The sequence below is a fragment of the Ambystoma mexicanum genome, chromosome 7p (genome assembly GCF_040938575.1).
Source record: "Ambystoma mexicanum isolate Mex_15411 chromosome 7p, UKY_AmexF1_1, whole genome shotgun sequence".
NCBI classification, from domain to species: Eukaryota; Metazoa; Chordata; class Amphibia; order Caudata; family Ambystomatidae; genus Ambystoma; species Ambystoma mexicanum.
In genome coordinates this window covers 511,229,688-511,252,852 of record NC_090939.1, presented here as the reverse complement: position 1 = coordinate 511,252,852, position 23,165 = coordinate 511,229,688, and positions in this window count along the sequence as shown.

Here is a 23,165-nt window from a genome sequence, read left to right as displayed (position 1 = left end):
ATGCCCTGTTGCTTCTTGCCTGTACTTCCTCCATTGCCATTGGTCCTGTTGCTGCGGTGACCACCTCTGATGATTCTCCATCGACTCCCGACTGTGGCAGGGACGTGGTCTCCACCAGACTGGCCGCTGTGGTTGGGACAGGTCCACAGGGGGCCCTGGTGGTATCTGGGCTGGAAGACGGAAGGGAGGATGACTGGTGCACAGTGGTGGAAGAGTAGGAGGGGGTTGCAGCAGTGGGCAGCACACATAGCACATTCGTTACCATGAACTGTGCTAGCCAGTTGATGAGTCGACAGACCTCATTGTGATGATATGCAAGCCCCCGATTGGAAGCCTGCACATCATCAGGAATGCTGCCTGCATGCCTCGCAGTATCGGCTAGCACAGGTTCAACCCTGTCACGAATTGCCTCATCCGCAGGTAGTGGAAGATCCATATCTGTGGATACATCCTCCACCTGCGGACGGGTCTGGCCTGAGGCATGCCGGCAGCTGCACACTGGTGCAGTCGCAGTTCCAGGGACAGAAGCAGTCACAGGCCCCTCCAGGGTGACCTGCATTGGCTCCTGCCCCTGAGCCTGGACTGCACCAGGAACACCTTCCTCATCACCCCCACCGGGCCCATGTGCTGGGCTGATGTGGCCTCATCCTCCTCGACCACCAACCTGGATGACTCCCCACTGTCTTCTGCATCGGATTGCCCCTGTGTGGTCTCACGTGCCCCTCCCGCTGCCGAGAAGCCCACGATCAACTTCACCGTCTTGGGGCTCCCCTCAGCAGCTGCGGCCGATGACTCTGACGCGGCACCAGCCTCCTCGCTCCCAGAAGATGACATAACCTGGGAGGATGACTGGGCCTTCCATCAGTGCCTGTTGGAGGCATCCTGTGGCGGTGCTCCACAGCGCCAAGTCCGCCCACTTACTCCGTTGTCGCTGTGGATAGGGAGACATTGAACACAAGCATCCGTGTACCAAACAAAGGTCTGCTTGACGCAAAGAAAATGCACATGAGTGGCACTGTCAAACGTCACAACCAACATCCCCCCAACGCACAGGTCAGTGCAAGCAACACACATGCACAAACATGCATACCGTGTGCAACAAACATTCACATCCATGTACAAGTCACTGCGAGCACATCAGAAGAGGGGCTGAACCTCACATGCATCATGGTACATGCACATCACATACACACAGATCACTTGACAGTCATGCATCAGGCCATGTAGACCTCCCATCACAGTGCACTTGGGGACAACTGGGCCGCATGAGTCAATCATGCATTGAGATGCTCATGTGTCATTCATCCATGGGGTTGGCTAATCACACACTCACTACTCAGACACACACACGCACATGTACATCATTCATGTCCATGATGGTGACATAAGCACCCATGTGTAACACCTCTCGCATGCCCCAGTCCAGACACAGGTATGCAAACATGTGCACCATGTTACATGCCAGTGCACATCAAACATTACAACACAGACACCATTGAAGTGGGTCACGCTTGAATGGACTCACATGCAGCACTGTCAGCGACATGCACACAGACATCTGTACATGAGGCATGCCAGACATGAGGCCAAGGTGCACACTCCAGTCACATGTCAACATACACATGCACAATGGCGGAACAGAACACATGAACACTTACCTGTCGACTCCAGACGGAGCACCAAATCCAAGACCAAGGCGTACAGCGCTGGGTCAATGCGCTCCAGGACCCGCATCTCATTGGTGGTCAACCGGCCCCGGCACTTCGCTCCATCATCAGTAGCCTTGAGGAGGCCCTGGGCCTTGTTGAGGGTTCTGGACCTGAAGTCTTCCCAGCACTTACGGACATGTCGGTAGTTGTGGGATGCCACCCCTTCCGCATTGATGGCACCCACGATGTCTGCCCAGATCTTACTCCGTTCTTCCTTGTCGACGCGCGATGGTCCAGGGAAGAGGGCATCATAATGCCCCAAGACTTGCTCCACCAGGATGCCAAGTTCTGTGGAGGAGAAGCTGACAGCCCTCTGCCTCTCTGCCGGGGGGTTGACATTTGTCTCAGATGGCGATGGGTCAGACATGGCAACCCCCGGGGCAGGTGTGGGTGGGCAGGTGGTCCTGGGGCTGGGCTGTGGAATGGCAGTCGGGAGTCTTCAGGATCAGCAGAGGTGGTAACAGCAAAAGGATCAATGGCTTCTGAGCAGGCACCAAAATGCAGGGCACGTGGGCAGCAGGCACCCAAAGTGGGCTTGCAGCAGCAGATGGCTCTGGGGCAGTTGGAGGCAGGTAAATGGCCTTGTGGGCAGGAGTGTGGGTCTTCCGTATGCATTTGCGTGGCCAGCCGGAAACAGTGTGACTCCGCACGTTCGGAAACAGCACGTTAGCGTGTAATCAGAGGAAAGGCCCTAAGTGCGTAAGTTACATGACGCATGCTGGACATTGGGCGTTGCCATTCAGTACGGGTTAAAGGTCCGCCTATGACAACAGTGCACTGTACATGCTTTTCGTGGAGACCGACATGTGAGATTAATATTTTTGTGGGTTCACATGCAAATTGTTCACTACTGTGGCAGTGCGTACTTCTTGTTTTGGCAGGGGAGTTCCCTACACGCACACGCGCATGTGTTTTTCTTCATTTTTCCAGGCAGACAGTGAGTCGCGCATGCATTTTTCCCACTGTGGTTGATCCTGTGTGTCACGTACCCCATTTTCGAGGTCATAATAGCCTATGTGTTCCTGTGTATGCATTTTTTGTGTTTCTCGGTGCCACAGCATACTGCAGGACGTTTTTTCATCACATGTGGGCTACACAGGGGTCACGTGCACATTTGTTTTTGGGGTGCCTCAGCGTTGTGTGACCCGTTATTTTTCTCCAGGGGTCACATACATCCTTGCAGGAGCACTGGGGTACGTTTTCCATCACGTAGCCTGCCCCCTTCACTCCAATTTGCCAGGACAATTGTGGTCTGCACCTCTCATTGCACTAGTACCTCAGTGCCATGACTGGGAGGGCAACAAGTGGTAAGGGAGGAAAAGCTGGGCAACCTCTAAAGGGGGCCGCGGTTGGGGACGTGGCCAGGGTGGCCAAGGTGGGCAAGGTGGGTGACGTGGCCAGGGTGGTCCATGAGGGCAGGATGTCCAGGTAAATGCAAGGACAGCTATGTCCCCCCCCAAGCAGGTCAGGGAGATGAAGCTGCTGCTGCCATCACCAGCACCCGTCAGACCTGACAAGCAGTGCCATCTGCTGTCACGAGCAGGCAGGGTGTGGAAGCTGCAGGGACAGCTGCAGCTGACACCACCCCGGCTCAGGGTCAGCCAGCCTGGACTGGATTGGTCCCGGAACTGGCACAGGATGACTCACAGGCCGATTTCCGTATCGGGAAGGCCAAGGCACGTGTGGTAAAAGTTGCTGTCACCAGGTCACGTGGATCTGGGCCAGCAGTGTCATCTGCTGCCCCGAGCAGCCAGGGTGTGGAAGCTGCAAGGGCAGCTGCAGTCGACACCACCCTGGCTCTGAGTCACCCAGCCAGGACTGTGTTGGTCCCGGCCCTTGGCACCAAGGCAGGTGCGGTGCAGGGTCCTGGCAACAGCACCCTGCTGCCAATTCCTGCAGTCCGACCTTTGGTCGTCATGTCTTTGCCTGCTTCCATTTGCCAGTCCACCTGCGCTTCAGCCCCTACTGATCAGGGCAGCACAAGCCACTCAGGGTCCGCACCACCTCCCAAGAGGAAGAGGTGTGCCCCAGCAGAACAGGCTGGAACCCCAGACACAGCTCAGCCCTCAAAAATATCAAGAAAGCAGAGTTTCTGTAATGAGGAACTGGATACGCTTGTGGACTACGTGTTTGAACACGGCCGCGACATGCTGGTGACAGCAGGGAGCAAACATACACCTGCTCAGCGTAGGGCCCACTGGCAGTGCATCGTGGATGATATTAGCACCTTGGGATATGAGAGGCACACAACAGATGATGTGATGAAGCGTTGGAATGACCTCCGACGCAGAGCAAAAGGCAAGCTGGCTGCAAAGTTTGCCTCTACTCTTGTGACTGGCAGTGAGACACCATCAGAGGACAAAGAACTCACTCCACATGAGGAGATCACTGGTGATTTCATCACAGTGGAGCATGTCCAAGGTGTGGAAGGGCTGCCAAATTATGAGACAATGTCTGGTGAGTGGTGATGCGTGTGTGACCAGGCCATTTGTATGTTTCTCGGGTGATGTGTTATGATTGTCAGTTCATGCTACATTGACATGACTGCCATGTGTGACCCATGTGATGTTGGACTGATACATGATTTTTACCATGCAGACTGCATACAAACCATGTCCTGCACCCAGAGGCAATCCTAATCACCACACCTGCTCCGCCTTCTATCACAATCACTGTGCAGCCTCTCTTGGCCCTATTCTTGCTCCAACCTATGGTCGCGGATAGCCTGTGATGATCTTCCACTCAACACTCTCCTTCTATTGTCACAAGGCTGACCAGAGGCATTATTGCTTACCTCTCCATCCCCCAGCAGCTCACTGTCTCCATGTAACTGGTGATTCCGATGGCGGACTACTGCAACGGGCAGTACCCGAATTTCTGTGAATATACACTCTTCCCTCTGCAACTTTGCCAGACCTGGACTGTGTGGAACGTCTGTTGGCCTTGGTGCAGGGTATCTCACTCGGACTGTGCAGATGGCACAGGCTCACAGTGGCTATGAGCGTTCATTCCTGGACCCTGTGCATTCCCAGCAAGTTCATATGCGTCCTGGGCAAGCAATTCATTCTACTCCATCTACAGTATTTGCGGTCATCACTTTCCTGCTCACTCACGGTCAGTTGCTCCTCATGGCAATTAGTTTGTTGTTCTTGTCTGTGTAGGAAGCCTCCCTCTGGTACAGCCTCCCTGCCTCTATGCAATTGCTGTTGTTGCTTCTCCGGATCTGGGGGCACTTCTGATGATTTTTCATGTGTTGTGCTTACTTTCCTCCTCTCCCCTGCTGTAGTCCCAGGTGACTGAGAGAATGCAATTGACACCTGCCCACACTATCTGCTACAAAACGGTACACTGAGCAACCATTTTGAGACATGCACTGCCTCCAAACCATCCCCCGCCCTTGGGGCTGGGGTTTACTGTATCCCTAAAACCCACTACCAACACATTACACAGAATGACTGCACTTGCCTTTACACTGCCATCAGTCCACGACATTCACAATACTGCCTCTGTGTTCTCAATGATAGTTGGGTCCGTACACATGTACTGCACTGCACCCACATGCTTCTGAGCCCTGTTCTCCCCTTACACATGCCTATTCACTTGCGTGATGTCAAGGTGACCTGCCATTGATGAATCCATGTGCCTTCCTTCACTGTATTTCAACACCCTAGCGTTGTTGCAGCCTGTGACACATATGTGTTTTATCATAGTGATTTCAATGAAATGTCAAATGACATGCATTGTACATGGCTCATGGACATTATTATTGAGCTTCTATCTAGGTCTGGTTGACAGTTTGCGCATGGATATGCTACGTGCCATCTGTGTGTTGGCATCTATCATGTTTGTGGACGGACTATGCCAGTCACAAGCTTGTGTGTGATGTAGCTGCTATGCACCATGCAGTGCATTTATTATTTTGCCATTTCACATGCATCCATGCCTTCTTTCAGGCTCCCTTTCCATCTCATTGACACTGCGTGCCTGAGTTTGTGTCATGGGTGACATGGCTAGTTCATGTGTTGGCTGTCAACATTGTGATACCTATGTGTGTGGCCTATGCTGTTAACATATGTGCTCATGTCTTCTTTTGATTTTCTGCAAGTGATGAGGCACTTGATGCAAAGGAGGAGGACATGGAGGAGGAGGAGATGGTGGAGGGGGTGATGGATTCAGAGCCCCAACCAGGCACCATAGGAAGCAGTGGTGTGGTAGCCCACGGACATCTATTGGTGCTCCAGACCATCCTGGCCAGGGGTGTCTCTGAGTACACTTCTGAGGATGCCAATGCCTCTGGTGTAGAATCAGACATTGAACCCTCATTGCTGTCGCAGGTGAGGGATTTCTGCTGTGGATGCTGTCTGTCCGACACACCTGCAGGGGGGGAGCACCCATCACAGGGCCAGTCAGTGTTGGTAGGTCCATCTGTGGTGGTTACAGATGCAGGGTCACGCTCCACACTGTTTGCTCCTGTTCCTGGGGCAGCTCAGCAAGGGAGCAATGCAGTCCTGCAGCCACATGCAGCACCAGTGTAGCAAGGGCCAGGTATCCTTGGGCCCGACAGGTGTGGTGTCCGGCAACGCAGTGGCCGTGTGCTACCCGGGAATACTGTGTGGGAGAATTCCATGTATGTCATTGCACAGCAACAGGGGCATCATGTGAGATGATGGCTCAGGGCATGGAAAGGGTGGCCAATTCCATTCTCCCCCCTGAAAATCAGATGGAGCTACAGCAGCAGGCAGTGCGGTCCACATGCCGCTCCACAGGCTGGACATGTTGGCCGCCAACAGGTACTGACTGGCTGAACTGGGGCCTCTGCGCACAGCCATGGCTGCAGAGGCCCACAGAGATGCCCTGAGGGAAGTGAACTCCTCCCTCAGAACTACTCTGGCTGCACTTGAGATGGGCTGCAGTAGACGGGTGGACCAGCAGATGGAGCAGCTGACACACAACATCTCTGCTGAACTCCATGCAACCCGGGAGTAGATCCATGCGTCATGCAAAGCCTTGCATGTTGAACTCCATGCAACCCGGGAGGAGATCCATGCGTCACGTGAGGTATTGCAGGCGGAACTCTATGCAACATGTGAGGTTCTGCATGGGGACCTCTGTACAATAATCATGCAGAATCAGGCCTGAATGCTTGCTGCCATTGAGGAGCATACCAGGGCTGTGAGTGGTCAGCTCCCTTGCCACACTCACCTTCTAATGTTACACCAGAGGGTGCCGACAGCGGCGAGAGCTCTCCCACTATAGGCTAGCCGTGCAGGCCATGAACCCATGGAGGGGTTTTTATTTTATTCTCAACATCCACGCATGTGGGTGTTGAGGTGCACCCTGCAGATCCTCCCTCCTGGGTGGTCTCCCCCACACACCCTCCCTGGTCCGCCATGGCCATTTTTTTTTTATCTTTTAATTTTTTTGTGTATTCATGTTACAGTGTGTTGCTTTGTGTGGCATCCGTAGGCATCCACTTTGTGTTCAGGCTGGGCCCATACAGGCTTGTCTCTTGTTTGTGTTTGTGGCTTGGGGTCCAGACACATATGCCACTCCTGCTTCCCCTTTCCATGGGCTTGCATGGAGGGCAGCATGTGAGAGTAACTTACACAGAGGCATTGGGCTTCCATCATTTCTGTGGCCAGTCTGAAGTCCATCCTGTGTATGAACCCCTTGTGGGGATTCATGATTGTTTGGCCAGTGCATGTTTAGCATGCATTTTGATTTGGATATTGGTAAATGTGTATTTGTTAATGTTACATCTTCATGTATTACCTTGCCTGTCTCCATCATTGATACCCTTCATGCTGTATTTGTTACCCTGCCCTCTTTAGCTAGCAGAGTCCCACTCAAGATGGAAGGGGTCTATGTGGTGGCTTTGTCACATTGAGGCACTTGTGTTATTGTGATTGGTCATTGTCTGACATTTTCACTGTTGGGTCCTGCGTTCATGATATGTCATGCTGGTAAATGGATGTTTCTGTGTATGGTTTTATTTGTATGTGTCAGGGGGAATTGTTTGTGGCCTATTTACTTTTGTCAGAGTGCACTTTGCGACAGTTGTGTCATGTGTTGGGCATTTATTTGTGACTTTTTACATTCAATGGCATGGTGTTGGCCCTTCAACATGGGTTTTGAGAGGGTTTAGGTAACATACCAGTATTTGGATGTGCTGTTTTGCATGGGGTTAGTGGCATACTGCATGCTGAATGTGTGCCTTTTGGTCACTTGGGATTGTGTTGGCTTAAGTTGCCAGGGATGCCTACAGTGTAGCACTTCCAAGGACACATTCTCAGGGTGGTAAGGTTGTGTCAGTTGATTGTCCCTTTGTCATCATCGATTGTCACTTGGAATTTGCCAGGCCTGTGTGCACTCTGCAGGGTGAGATTTTAGGTGAAAAATGGTGCCACAAGCTGGGTACGGGCAGCCTGGCCACATGCCCTTTTGCCTCCCATACGCAGCAGGCATGCATGTGGTTGGGGATGTGGGGGCACCACCATGTCCACCAGTATGCCCCGCCATGTTGCAACATTGTGCAGGACACATGCTGCCACAATGATTCTGCACACTACTGGTGGTGCATATAGTAGCTGTCCACCGTAGTGGTCAAGGGAGCGGAAGTGTGACTTTAGCACTCTGAATGTATGCTCCACTATGGCCCTGGTCGTAATATGGGCTGTGTTGTATTTTACCTGGGGTGGTGTGGTGGGGTTCCGTATTGGCATCATCAGGTAGATGCTCAGAGGGTAGGCACTGTCTCCTAGGGAGGTGATAATGGTTGTCAGTGGTTGGGTGTGTCTATTTTTCTGTGTGTGACATGCATGCATGTGCACAGGCATTTCTACTCAACAATGAGACATATGCAGCCATGCCTCCCAGCTTCCAGGTCACAGTTTAGGGGTGACATTCTGAATATTAAACTATTATGGGTGGACCTGGATAGATGGCATAGACAGAGGTGATGATTCCCTTGGCATTGCATACAACCTGTACGTTGATGGAATGCCAGTGCTTGCGATTGCGATAGATGTGCTCAGTGGCCCTAGGTGGACGTAGGGCCACGTGGGTGCAATCAATGGCACCAAGCACTATGGGGAAGTGTGTCACCCTGTACAAGTCCTGGAACATGGCTTGCCTTTCTGCGGGTGTTCTGGGCATGTATATGTGCCTGCCGAACTGAGGGGTGTGCACTCACGATTGCCAACACCTGGTGTAGGCAGCGTGACTGTGTGGGCTGTGAGATGCTCCCAACTATGGCAGTTGTCTGCTGAAATGACCCAATGGCCAAAAAATGCAGTACATTGTGTACCTTTTCCAAGGGGCTCAGTTCTTGGGAGCACAGGGTGGGCGATGTGAGGTCATCCTTCCGCTCAGTGACCAGGTCTAGGATATTATGAGGTGGAAACCTAGACCTGCCATAGACCTGGTCATCAGGCATCCCAAAAAGGCTGGTCCTGGGTAAAAAAATGCGGGGCCTGGCTATCCTCCTCCTCTTCCTGCGGTATCCCACAATCACTGCTGCGAGGAATGGTACATTCATCGTAGCTGTGTACGTGCGTTTGTTGTTTGCGCACACATTTATGCATTGGCTTTGGTGCGCGGGGGCACTTCTGCCTGCTTTCGCGTGGCATACGTGTTTCCGGGTTTGCACGTCTTTTGCTGCACGCCAGTGAGCTCTGTTCGATTCCATGAATACGTGTTGTTACGGCGCGTATGGCATTTGCGAGGATTTTACTGCGGTGCTTCCCCGTAATGCGGATTCAACGCAGGTCTCAGGTAAGCAACGCGCAATGTGTTCCATGAATACGGAAACTTGCTATTGCATGCGAAAACGCGCACATGCGCCCATTTTTGGCACACATTTATTCCATGAATTACCCTGAAAGTTTTTAAGCTTCCTGCTGGCTTGCTGTCTCGTGATAATAGGTGACTATTATGCCCCTGGCTCTATTTCTGTCGCTCCTTCATAATGTATGCTCCCCATGGGCACCTCATGCTGCTGCTCTCGGCTCTAAGAAAGGGGGGACCCCCAATCATGTTGAAATGGGCCTCCATATGCCGCGAGGCATCATCAGCCGTCCCTACAAAGTCCTCACGCCTATCCTCCATACCCTCTCTGACAAACTGGCCCACAGGGAAACAGATTTTACAACATGTTTTTCCTTTAAGATGCCTTTTCGGATAAGTACGTCACGCTGCGTCACAGATGAATGATTTTACCCCAGCCCTACAGGCGTTCACTACCTGTTGTGAATTATTCAAGTTCCCCGCATAGGTTTTTCACACAGGAACAAACCGTGCTCCCTCTAATTCATCCTGGCCACTCGTTCGCTCCAACACACAAATATTTTAATAATGAATGCTGTTCGAAAATGTTTAATTCCCTTCACTTTTACAATCTACATTGCCTTTGCTTCTCCGAGTTGTTGCATTGAATTTAGCAAGAAATGATTTGTCCGGAGCCGTATGTATTTTTTGCAGGCAGATTCTTACCAATGTATTAATGTCATCTTTTTTTTAACATTATTTGCAGGTTCTTTTCAGCTCGGATGCTGTAAAAGCAGCCTGATAAAGGAGTAACAGCTGGGTCTAGTGACTATGCCCTAGTCCATTCATCACCAGCCCCAGGGCTTTAAGTGGCTCCGAAATTTCGTTTTGAGGCGGGGCCCTGCCAGGGCCCACTAATCTCCCCTGGCAGCCACGGCCTCTACACGAAAAGGAATTTTTTTCTACAGCCTGAAGCTCTCGCTTGTGTGCAAGAGCTTCAGGCTTCAGAAAAAAATGCCTTTCAGCCATAATGGTGGCGCTGCACCTGCGAGGCATCCCTTTAATGAAGTGATGCACCTGGGCCTGCGCCACCATTATGGAGAAAACGTGAGGCCGCTGGAAGCAGAGGCCTTGCTTTCTAAATACTGAAGCTCCCGCGGTTTCGGGGAGTTTCAGTCTTTAGGAAAAAGACCTCTGCTTCCAGTGGCCTCACCCTTTCAGCCTTGATGGTGACGCTGCCCCTCCCCAGCTGGCGAGGGGCAGCGCCACCATTAAGGCTGAAGAGGCGAGGCACTGTCCCCTGCCAGGCAAGCCTATCCAAAATAAATGCAGAGATTAGCGCCCTCTTCCCCATAGGGCAGAGGGTGCTAATCTCTACAAAAGGCTGCCTGGCAGGGGTGCCAGTAGCCCATTGAGCCGGGGCTCGTCAAGGGGGCGTGGCCTAAGCCCCCCGCTGTTAGGCCACGCCCCCTAGATGAGCCCCGGCTCGATTTGTAGTGCCACTTAAGGCACTGCCTGGCGCAAATAAACCAGGAAGGCTCGATTCATGTGGTGATACTGCCGTCTTAGTTTCCCGCCCTTTTCATGACCTTAATGCGTGGAGAGGGGGGCGGGGTGCGTTCTTCTCGCAGGACTAAAGCGCTGGACATGACTGATGCGGCGCCTGGAGATGCCCGCGTGATCAGCCGCAGGCGCGTTGAGAGGACCTGTCCGCTTTCATTATTAATAACAGGCTGTTAATGTTTAATGTCATAAAACTGCCGCTCTCACCGCGTCGACGCCACAACACGTGCTGGGGTCACGCCGACTGCAATTCTCAGGGCTGCGGCTGTCCTTGTCCGCGGACGCTTATTAGGCGTTTGACGCGTGTATTACTTTTTGCACTGGCGTGTGCTTTATGAAAAAAATCACTGTTACTGGGTTTGCGAGGCCGGCGTCACCTCGTGCTGCAGGGTGGGGTGTGTTATTTAAAAGCACAAAGACATAGCTAATGTTTGTCTCCAAATAAAAAAGACCACCAGCAGTAGACTGAAAATGCAATCTGCTTGTGCTAGAGTACAGACCTTGGTGGAGAGCAAGGCCTCAATCAGACAGGATTTTGAATTGATTCACTGATGATGTGTTTTTGGACATATTTTGTAATGCAATGGAGAACCTTTCCCTGGGCCCCAGCTGTGTTTGGTGTTTGGCATCAGTTGCATATTTACTTAACCAGGAGAATGAACTTATTTCCACTTGACAAACACACGGTGCCAAGCCCAAACACCTGTATCCCACAACTGTATCCAGTAGGAACCATTTGCCAGTTGGAATGCCACCCACTGGCTTTTTGTGTCAGATGTACCTGCTTCCATCGTTCCCCTGAACCCTTTTTTGATTGCAGTGCACCAATCCTGATTCAACACCATTTACGCTGGAGATGGCAGGAACATTTTTGAGAAGCAAAGAATAACATATCAAAACTTGGAGGGCCAGGAGGTCGGGGAGAGGAGGGGGGTCTTGCCAAGGCTGATTCCTGTCAAGAAGAGGGCAATGTCATGTTTTATTAGATAGGGCATAGGAAGGGCAAGAACAGTGCCCACATTCTAAGCCCTCAATTATGCATATATCTGGTCCAATGTTCCTGATAGTTGAGGTCAAAAGGCCTACAGGGGGCGGGGGGGTGAGATGTGTCCTCAATCCCCTGGTAGGAGGAGTTCTCGATTTATAGGAAATAGCCAATGTCCCTATTAAAAGCAGGAAGTAGTTGTATGGAGTCCACCGTATAGGGCCAGAGGCACTACCCTGCAAAGCTTTGTGGTTGGCAGTATTTTAGCGGAGCAGGACGTATTGGCGTGGCTGCTTTGGCGCAGCGGACATTTTGCCATGCCCAGATTGGCATGCCCAGTTCGGCACAGGAACGTTTTGCTGCTGGTATGTTTTGACGCGAGGGATGCCGAAAATGGGCAACTTGGGTCCTGGGATGTTAACTGTTAAACTCTGCGCCCAGCTGGCGCCAGGAACCGCCTGCCTCAATGCCCAGGTGGGCCAAGTTTACCTACATTACGGGTAATGCCATTTTCACAAAATGAAAGGCGAGCAGCTGCGTCAGGCTTGGCACCCACTGGGCACTGCGTGCTCTCTCATGCCCAGGGGTGGCATTTCAGCTATGTGCCTATCTCCGGGGGCAGTACCATCCTTGGTCACAGAGTGCACCTGCTGTCCTGTACCGGGGTGGAACCGTGCCCCTCGCTTCTCATCGGTCCCTTCCACGCTGCCCCTTGTTGCGCATGAGACTCCCCACCCCCGATTGCCGCTCCCCTCCCCCTTTCACTCAGTGCATTGGGGGTACGCAGGGGGTCCTTGGTCCCGGGCAGCCACCTTCCCACCTGCTTCCCTTCCAGATGCCCTGGGAGCTGGGCGGGGACCCTTCAGTGGCGTGGACTGGGGCAACCTCGCTGGGCTGCTTACTGGCGGGATGGAGGTGGGAGGGAGGGACTCTCTTACGCACACTGCCACGTCCTTAGAAAAGCCCCCCCCCCACACAGGAGTTTCTCAGTACACACTCCGTGCCACTTGCCCCGCAGGAGGTACGTGCTCAAGAGGAGGGGCACAGGTTCCTTACCAGAGAATCCTCACTCTGTGCCCAAACCACTCTGCTCTCTGTGCCAACCATCCTGCTGCGCCTGTGACAGTCACGCTATCTTCCCCATGCCAGTCAAACTGTGCCTTACATGCCAATGATGCCGCTATCCTGTGCCCTCCCTGGCAGCCACGCGGACACATCTGTACCAGTCACCCTTTTGCTCTGTGCCAGCCATTTTATGCCCTAAGTGCCAGTCACACACTGTGCCGGTCACGCTCCCTGCTCCGTGCCAGCCACCCTGTGCTTTCCGTTCCTTCATTGACAGTCACCCCGTGCTGTCTGTAACAGCCACCCAAGCCGATCTCTGCCAGTCACTCTTTCTTCTCAGTCCCGCTAAGCCGCCTCTCATTCGCCCTATACCCGCCGTGCCAGTCACACTGACCCAACTGTGCCAGTCACCTTTTCTCCCCTGCGGCAGTTATCGAGTGCCCACGGTGCAGGTCATTATGCCTCCTCTGTGCCAGCCTTTATACCCTTTACCCAGTCTCTTGCGGCATCCCATCTCTTTTTACCAACGCGTCGCATTCCTGTGAGATGTCCACACCCTGTGTCAAAAATACTAGACCTCTTTTGGTGCAAGTCATGATGCCCCCTCTGTGCCATCCACCATCACCAGCGCGTGCCAGTCTCTGTGTCCATCAGTCAGCCTGCCATGGCATGTCTGGCATCGACGGTGTCTCGCCTGTGCTTGCCAGTGCGGCACATCTCTTCGGTGGCACTCGTGCTGCTCTCACCGTTCCAGGTACTCTATTGTTTGTGTGTCAGAATATCGTGTTAGGCCAGTCACTCTCTTATGTCAATGTGCCAATATATCTTTAAAAGCCAGTCACTCTCTCCAGTGTGATTGGTATCTGCTCAGGGCAGTCACCCTGTCTTGTGTTTGGCTTTGTGGCTGGTGTTAGGTCAGCCAATCAGTCACCTGTGAGTGCCAGTCACTCTGCCGTGTGTTTATTTTTTTGTTACTCCTATAGTGGGCTGGCCTCTGGCATCTCTCTCGCACTCCCCCATCTGAATGGCAGCTGTGCCTGCGCGCCCTGCCTCGCCTTCGCCGCCCCACCCCCTTTTACTCTCTCACTTTCTGTCTATATAGGTGCCTCCCTCCCCACGCTTCTTACCCACTCCCAGCCACACTCGTCCACTCTCTGGTACAGCTTTCGCGTGCCCGCTACCCACTCTCTTTGCCCTCGCTATCCACTCTCTGCCTGTGTCCACTCTCCTCTTCACTCCCGGTCCAAGCTCTGCCCACTCTTTTTCACGCTGCAGTGCCTACCGAACCTCCCTGCCCGCCGTCTGGTCTGCTTGTCCACGCTTTTCCCACTCTCTTCCCAGTCCACTCTTCACCCCTCTCTGGGAGCAGCTCCCCGCACTCTCTCTTACCTTCTCTCACACATGCGACTCTCGTGGCAGGTCAGTCTGAGACACTCTTTGTCTGTCACTCGGCCTAGTCTTTGGTGCATATCTCTCTAGTGCCTCGCGGCCTCTGCTTCGCTCTGTGCCTCTCATTCTGCCGGACAATCTACCCTGCACGTAACCCGCTTCCTCTCAGACGTGCCCGCTCAGATACACACTCCTGAGTTTGCACACACCTGTGTTGTGCCTCCACCGATGTGATGGTACCCGTGCACAGCACACGAAGCGCTACACTTTTCAGTCATCCCTGCAGATGGGCTTGAAAGTGCTGCATGAAAAGCAGCCACACCAGCGGTAGGAAGCGTCCAAACGTCCCTCGCGCCAAAGGCACCGGGCGCGCCGAACTGGCTGCCGTGCCGTAGTGGTCGTGCCAAACCGGCTGCGCCAAAACAGCGGCGTGAAAAAGGGGTGTACTGGTATCTTAGCTGAGAAAAGACTAGTTGAGGAGGGTTAGACGACGTATTCAAGGAGACATGGAGCCAGATAGCTATAGTTAGGCAGTTGTGCATTCTGGGTAGACGCCAGATGTTTTAGGGAAATTATTGAATTGATTCAAATGCGGTAATAGCTGTGAGTACATTATAGGTTGCCCTTCCAAGTACTGAGTCGTCACAGAAGGAGGATTAAAAACGCTCCACTAGAATGAAAGGGTGTGGAGGTGATGGAGACCCAGACCTTTGAGGGGCCTGCTCAGAAGACGGCAGAGCTGCAGGCTCCTCCTCTGGATGGGGAACCAAAGGTGGGATCTTTGGGGCCCTCAACCCTTTCCTGGATATCGGTCAGAGGCAGAAGGATCAGGGCTGGTGCTACAGTGAGGTAACCACAGACAGTTGCCTAGGGGTATCCTTATCAATACACCAGGGATTCCTTCCTTAGATTCTTATCACGGTGTGTTTTAGATGGACTCAATTCTTCTATGACCTTGTTTATGCATTTTATGGGTTGGTTGGTTCACAATGTAGTGGGGTGTTTTTATCACTTCAAGATCATATCAGGTACTTTGATCACTTTGCGCCCCTCTTGGTGGAATAAGAGGCTTTATGAGTGTTAGTTGAGCGGCAGGAGGTGATGTTTGTTTGGTATAAGTTTGTCATTCATGTGCTTCGAAGGTCTCTCTACTAAGCATTAGGTGTATAATTGTGGTAACAGTAAACAGATTATGGATTGTGTGACCTATTTTAGTTTTATTTTTAATTCTTTATTTAAGCAAACAGGTAGAGAGATTGGACACAGGTCCCACACCCCACTGATCACATACGATAACAGTTACTGTATTAGATTACTATTGCATATCAACGTTCTGCGCACAGGTTATTTCTCATGCCTTATGTGTTTCCAGACTGTACTATTCACAAATATTCACGCAATGGGTCCCATATGTCATTTGGCCTTCTCGTGGTAGTTACAGTTCTGATATAACCCTCCTCTCTTTCGTTTACAGATGTTAGTTCTCCGAGCCATTCCTCATATGATGGTGGCACTTTCGATTTCCATTTGAACAAAATACATTTCTTCGTAAAAATGCAGCATATATTAAACAATCTACGGATTTTGATGGAAACTTCCCACTATCGCCTAGCAAGTATCTAAGAGGGAGAAGTGTGGGTGGTATCCCAACCATAACATGTAGCAACTCTGCTACCTTATGCCAAAATTGTGCTATCTTGGGACAGTTCCAAAACATGTGAATCGAGTCAGCCCCTCCCCCATCCTCATTTCATGTATGAATCTACCGCATTTGGAAAAAAGCGTGACACTCTAGCAGGTGTATAATGTAATCTGTTTAAAACCTTAAACTGAATTAAACGCAATCGTGCATTAGATGCCACATTCTTTGTTGACTGGCAATATCTGCACCATTTAGTCTCATCTATGTTCATATTCAGATCTCTATCCCACTTAAGCTTTGCTGTATTCCATGTCGTCTGAGAGGCCTGCACCGCCCCATACCACCTTGACATTTTACCCCTCACTGTTTCTTTCAGCACTATCAGATCTATACATTCACATATCTTCGGTTCCTGGGGGAATGATGCGATCTCCGGCGCACTGGTGCTCTTATTTGAAAATATTGTAACAATTTAACAGGGCTCATTCCCAACGTCGCTATGAATTCCTCCTGCGTAACAAATCTTTCCTGGGAAATAGGTCACCCAACACAATTGATTTGCACGGGTCTCATGATGTACCAAAGACTCATTTTGTTGTTATCAGGTGTCGTTATTCCCAAGCGGTTAAACACTCGGGCCCATGCGTTAACTGTTATGCGCACCAGGTCAAAAGTACAAGAATCTGTGTACTGATCATCCAGTACACAGAATGACTGCCCTATGGTCTGTAGGGGTCGCCCCATATTGTACGATGTACTGGAACGTTATCAGATGCATACCAGTTTCCAGCAAACTGTGCCTGGGCAACCAGGTAATATAATTCAAAGTCTGAAGCTGCCAGGCCCCCTCATTAATAGGGTTCAACTAGCCCTTCCCAGTTCATGCATGGTGTGCTGCTCCCCCATACAAATTGTATAGCCATAGAGCGCAGCTTTGTAAAGAACCCTCTCCCCGGCCAAATCTGTACAGATGTGAAGTAGTATAAAAGTTTGGGCACTGCAACCATTTACAGGGATAATCTACCATATAGGGAAATCAGTAATCTATCCCATAATTTAACTGCTAGAGTGTTGAGATATGCGTTGTGATTGTCTTCATACAATGCTCACTGTGTACGGGATACCTTTACTCCCAGATATTTAAAACTAATTGGAGTCCATTAAAGCCCCTTAAGGTCAAGTGGTACCATTAGTGAGTGGGAACAATTTGGATTTGGTGGCTTTGATCGTATATCCTGAGTAATATGTGAATCTGTCCACTTCCTCCATGATCAGCCCTAGGTTCTCATTAGGGTTGCGTATTTACAACAATGTATCATCCGCATACAGGGAGCTAATCTGGGGGGACCTGCTACGTGTATCACTCTGTGTGTGTGACGTTCCCTCATCAATCGGGCCAATGATTCTATGATGAATGCAAACAACAGCGGGTGAAAGGGGCAGCCCTGTCGCTTTCCCCGCGTCAATATGAATGTTTGAGATAAAGCCCCATTAGTTCGGACCCTGACCGTCGGTTCGTATAGAGCAGTCTCACAAACCTGACAAAATGATTCCCTACACCGAAATGCTTCATTACCCCAAATAGGTACTTCCAGGATACAGAATCAAAAGCCTTTTCGGCATTGAGTAACGCTGCTACCGCCTGAGCCTGTGGATTCATCTGTGAGATCATACCAAAAAGTCACAGTATATTAAGTGCTGTGGCGCATATAGGGATAAAGCCTGATTAGTCCGGGTGTACCAGGTAAGTGATCTATGGAAGGAGCCTATTCACCAATACTTTAGCATATATCTTGGCATCAGTATTAATTAGTGACAGTGGGTGGTAACAACCAACTTCACCAGGTGGTCTACCTGGTTTCGGCAATACTGATATAATTGCCTCAGTAGGCGTACGTGGAAAGTGATTGGAAGGGGTACAGAGTTTAGTGTCGGGATAAGCTGGTCCCCTGCGCAAGAAGTTGTCGGTGGTCAGTGTTGGGCCTGCAGCCTAGCACATGGTTTTAACGGGGAGCCAAACTCCAAGGTTCCCGGGAGGTTTGAAAATTCTTGGTGGGGTGACAAAAACCTTGTTAGTTACCGGCGCTGGCAGGGAGTTGGTGCTCCAGTACTGTCAGTAGGTATTCACACTTCAGTCCTGAGATATGGTTGTGCATTGGTATTAATAAATGCCAGCACCGGTAACTAACAAGGTTTTTGTCACCCTACCAAGTACATGGAAAGTGCCCAGCTACCAATGACTCTTCCCAAACCCTGAGTAGTCGTGGTGTTAAGATCTCAGTGTATGTTTTATACAATTCAATTCCCAGTCCATCAGGGCCGGGCGCTTTACAGGAGGATAGCGAGGCAAAAGCTTCCGCTATTTCTTTGACAGTGAGAGGGGTATCTTATGTCTCACGGGCCTCCGTGGGAAGACCCGGGAGGGCAATCCCTTCAAGGTGTATTTCTACTTCCTCCTTCATATGGGTGTCAGCGTTTGTATACACCTTCACGTAAAACTGTAGAAACTCACTATTGATCTCCTCAGTGGATGTCAAAAACCCACCCGCTACCCCTTGAAATCCAGTGATGGGCAGCACCCCTTTCTTGCCCCTTACCACTCCTGCCAAGAATCGTTCAGGTCAATATTCTTCTCGGTATCGGGGTGCCTGGCTCAGCTTTCACAAGTTACCTTTAATTACTCCCAGGAGCACCTTATTTGTGGTTGTACCATATTCATTCTCTAACTTACGTAAGTCACACTTCATCTCCGCCAGTACCTGCCTGGTGACCTTCAACACCTCAGATGTAACCAAGATCATAGTACCCCGCAGGCAGTCTTTAAAGGTTTCCCATATCGTGGCATATTTTGGGACTGAGCCCTAATACGTTTTAAAGAACCCTTCAATCTTCTCTCGTAAATCCTCTAGCAGCAAATCATCTGCTAACATGGTATACAGCATCGTCCATAGAGGGTGAGGGCATAGCGCACAACCAAGCTCCGGTGAGATCACCACTGGTGAATGGTCCAACAAAGTGCAGGGTAAAAGTTTGCTGTTGCGCATATGTAGTGTCCATGTTGCGGAGAGTAGCCAGAAATCAATCCATGACATAGCGTCGTGGACCGTAGAATAGTACGTGTACTCGGCTGCGCTCGGATGCTTGTCTCTCCAGACTTCAATCAACCCTGATGCCCCATAAACAGCTTGATCATTTTGGCTGCAGCAGACAATCCATGCTGTGTAGTGCTTGTCCGGTCTCTGTCGAGATCTAAGATCGCAAAAAAATCCCCGACCACATATAATGGGGACATCTGTCATCTTCACCAGAATCTCAGATACCTGGCTATTAAATTCTGGGTCGTCAATATTTGGGCCATAGGTATTCAATAGTATGACTCTTTCCCCAGTTATCTCTCCTTTTACTATCACATACCGACCCTAAGGATCCACCTGTACCTCTTCTGTCGGAATGCACAGTGATTGATGCACCAGAACAAGCACTCACCTGGCTTGACATGAATAGGATGTATAATATTTCTGTTGCCCCCATTTGGGTGCAAACCTGTCATATAGTGGCCCCAGTGCTTGTGTCTCTTGCAACATTGCTCTTTTCGGAGAATGAAGGTCTAGGTATGCTATGACCTTTCTAGCTTTCACAGGACTATTTAGGCCCGTACATTCCATGATATCAGTACTATTATTTCACCTGTCATTTAGTTGCGCATGGAAAAAATAATCATACGTAATTCTCTGTGTACCAATTGGGATGCAATATACTCTGCCTCCAACTACCCACCCACCATTGTTTGCATTTAAACACCTTTTTTGTCTCCCCTCCTCCTTTTCCCCCACACTCCAACCATGTCCCTTTTACACCTCCCACCTCAAACACAAAGTCAAATCGACCCCACACCCTGACATCATGGTAACCAACCCGATGACAGCCACCCACCCCACCCGCATCATCTCTCCCAACCTGATGATGTATTCCCATAACAACAGTGGAATTATCCAGGGGGGCAATGCGAACAGCATAAACAAGCATAGTACAGTCTCACAACCATGCCCCCAGTCAATTTCAAACATGTGTTCTGTGTGCCATTGCTCAATCACGTAACAACATTTAGGAACCTGTGAACTGGAAATTAGAATTTAAATTCACTCTCCCTCGTTGCCCAGCTCCCCCCCATCTGCACAGACAGGGCTTCGATTGTTCAGCGATCTCGTGGTGGGAGCGGAATGGTAGCCTCCACATAGGCAATGGCATCCAATGGGTTTTCAAAAATATGTGCGCGACCTCCATGTTGGATCCAGAGCTTAGCCGGGAACATTAGGGCGTATGGGACATGCCTCACCCGAAGTAGTCTTTTCACTGGGACGTAAGATCTCTGCTGTGCCTGAACCCCAGCTGCAAAGTCCAGATATATGTGGACGTGATTTGACACATGGCGAAGTGTTCCCTTTTCTCTAGACATTTTCAGGATGTGGTCTCTGTACCTGTAATTAAGCAAACTCCTAATGATGGTACACAGTGGTGCACCAGGTCTGGGAGTCGGGACCAGGGCACAGTGCACACATTCCACAAGGAAATGTGTTGAGAATGATGTTGCCCCAAATAAGTCCTTAAGGAGGTCCTCCACGAATGGTTGCATTGGGCACTTGCATGCCACCATCGGCACCACCACAATACAGATATTATTGCCACGTGAATGTGACTCAAGATCTTCACACTTGCCTCGGGTCTTGTCCAGTTCCAATCTCAGCTCAGGAATGGCACGGTCGTGTTGGCCCACCATATCTTCCACCTCTCCGATTCTGGTCTCAGCTTCAGTGATGCGGCCGCTCTCCTTCTCTACTTGGGCTTTCAGTGAGCTGATTCTTGCGACAATGTAATCGAGCGTGACATTTACTGACAGAAAACCCCTCTGCATGGCCATCATTAGTTGGCCGTCGTGTAACCCCCCGGTGTTTTGTCTAGTCCTGCCATGGCGCCCTGGTCGTGCACCTCTGGGGTCTGTTGCCGCTACATTCACAAATGAATCCATGGGGCCACGCTTCTTCCCGGCATCCTTCATCATAATGAGTTTCCAGCCCAAATCCGGTCGCAGCTCCAGAACCAGTTGTCAGTGAGAACAGGTAGCCGCCCAACACAGGATCAATTTGCTATTGCCGATCCCAAGCAGGTATGGCACGCAGTCCATGAAAGCCGCAAGCCTTCCCCCCAAGGTCAGTCATGGCCTTTGCAGGGTTTCGACAGCCCGAGGGGTGCGGCCACTTGTCCCTTTCCCGCCCACCCCTCTCTGGGTGTTATTATGCTATGTCCGGTGGGCCCAGAACCTAACACTTCAGCCGTGCAGTGGGGGGACCAGGGTCAACAATGTATCACAACCAGGAAGGTATGGACAGGTCAAACAGGATATGTCCAATGTCAGCTCAGGTATGATTGTTTAGATGCCCACTCCCTTTCATTGAGTGGTTTGTGCCACCCTGTCGACCACAGAGCTCTGGAGGGGTCAGTAGTCGTGTCTTCACTGTAATCCATGTTAGGCACCAAGCAGGGTGATGCATATGCAACCCACTGTCTCCAAACACTGTAGCCACAGGGGACTGCACAGGCATTGCTAGTGGACCTCACAGCGCCACTAGGCCCACAGCTCTGCGCCTTTGGCTCCAGATATATTTTCAGGATCGATGTGCCAGTCTGCCACTCTCTGTCCAGCACTGGCACTGTGTAAATCAATGACCCCACCAAATCAATAGGGTCATCAGCAGGTCCACTGTTGTCTCGCACCCCTTCTAGAGAGTGGCACTCGCATACTGCACCTCGCTCCCAATGCACCCGGATTTGGGGTCGGGTCCAACACACATCTGGTTCGATGTGCCCATGAGAAAGGGGGAGAGGAGGTGGGAGGAGGCCCACCACTGCTGCGGCAGTGGCGGCGCATAAATGGGAGCGGCGTATCACCATGCGTGCCTGGGTCTCCCACCTGGTCCTTTCAAGAGAAGTCCTCACTCTGGTGCAGGCATTGATGAAAATCGCCTTGGGCTCAATCTTCGATGGGACGCCCGAGGAATGCTCCGGATCTCCCGCGGGGGCCAGCCCTCAATGCCTTTGTGTCTGCAGGGGAGATTCCCCGCTTCAGTGGCATCGCAGCTCATCCAAGGGGGGCCGGCGTGTGTGATGTGGATCAAGGCCACTCCCTCTACCAGTCATCCACACGCAGCGGGTCGGTGCCGCATAGCACACCAAGTCGGTTGGAGCCTCAGCCGGGGCAAGCCTCCACGTCAGTCTGCTTGGCCTCGCAGTGTTGCTCTCCCTCATTTCTGTTCCGCAGAGCCAAGCGAGAGCCAGCCACAGTCCTCTCCACCTCTTCCGCCACTCAAGCGTTTCTTCCACAAGCTCAATATCTGGCACACAGCAGGATTTTTATGTTATAAGGATGTTGCTGGGGATGGAGCTATGCTCAGACTTCCATTCTTCCTTGCTGCTCAGCAGCGCCCCCTGACCTATTGTATTTTTGAAAACCTCTTGGTGAACATGAATGTGTATTGATCACCCATTAAAGAACATTTATGAGAGTAGAGAAATATGAGGAATGGGCATTTTGAAATATTTCTGTTGACTTGGTTGATATAGTTTCCTCCTTTACAATGTACTAATTTGATGTTTTGACTAGACAAGCCCTGAAGAAGGGAGTCCTCTCACAAAATGTGCTTTTTTTTTACCATGAACTTTATAAAAATGAGGGCTACGAGTTATTCATGAATATGTGTTTATAGATAATGACGAAATTGAATTGAAAATTAGCTTTATTTGAAATTGAGCTCTATTAACTAACATTTTTTTTTTCCACTTTATTTTTATTGGGAATTTTCAACAAGAGATAAACAATTTCTGCCAGGAAGAACAAATCAGGAACACTACAAATTCCACCCAACAGTTTACCCCCCCCCCCAACTTTTCCCCCTTCCCCCCCCCAAACTCTAGGTTGTCCAGGCCTCCAGAAGTCACTGGTACTAGAAGCACGAGCATGGGTGAAACACAGAGCACAGTAGTACAATGGGTC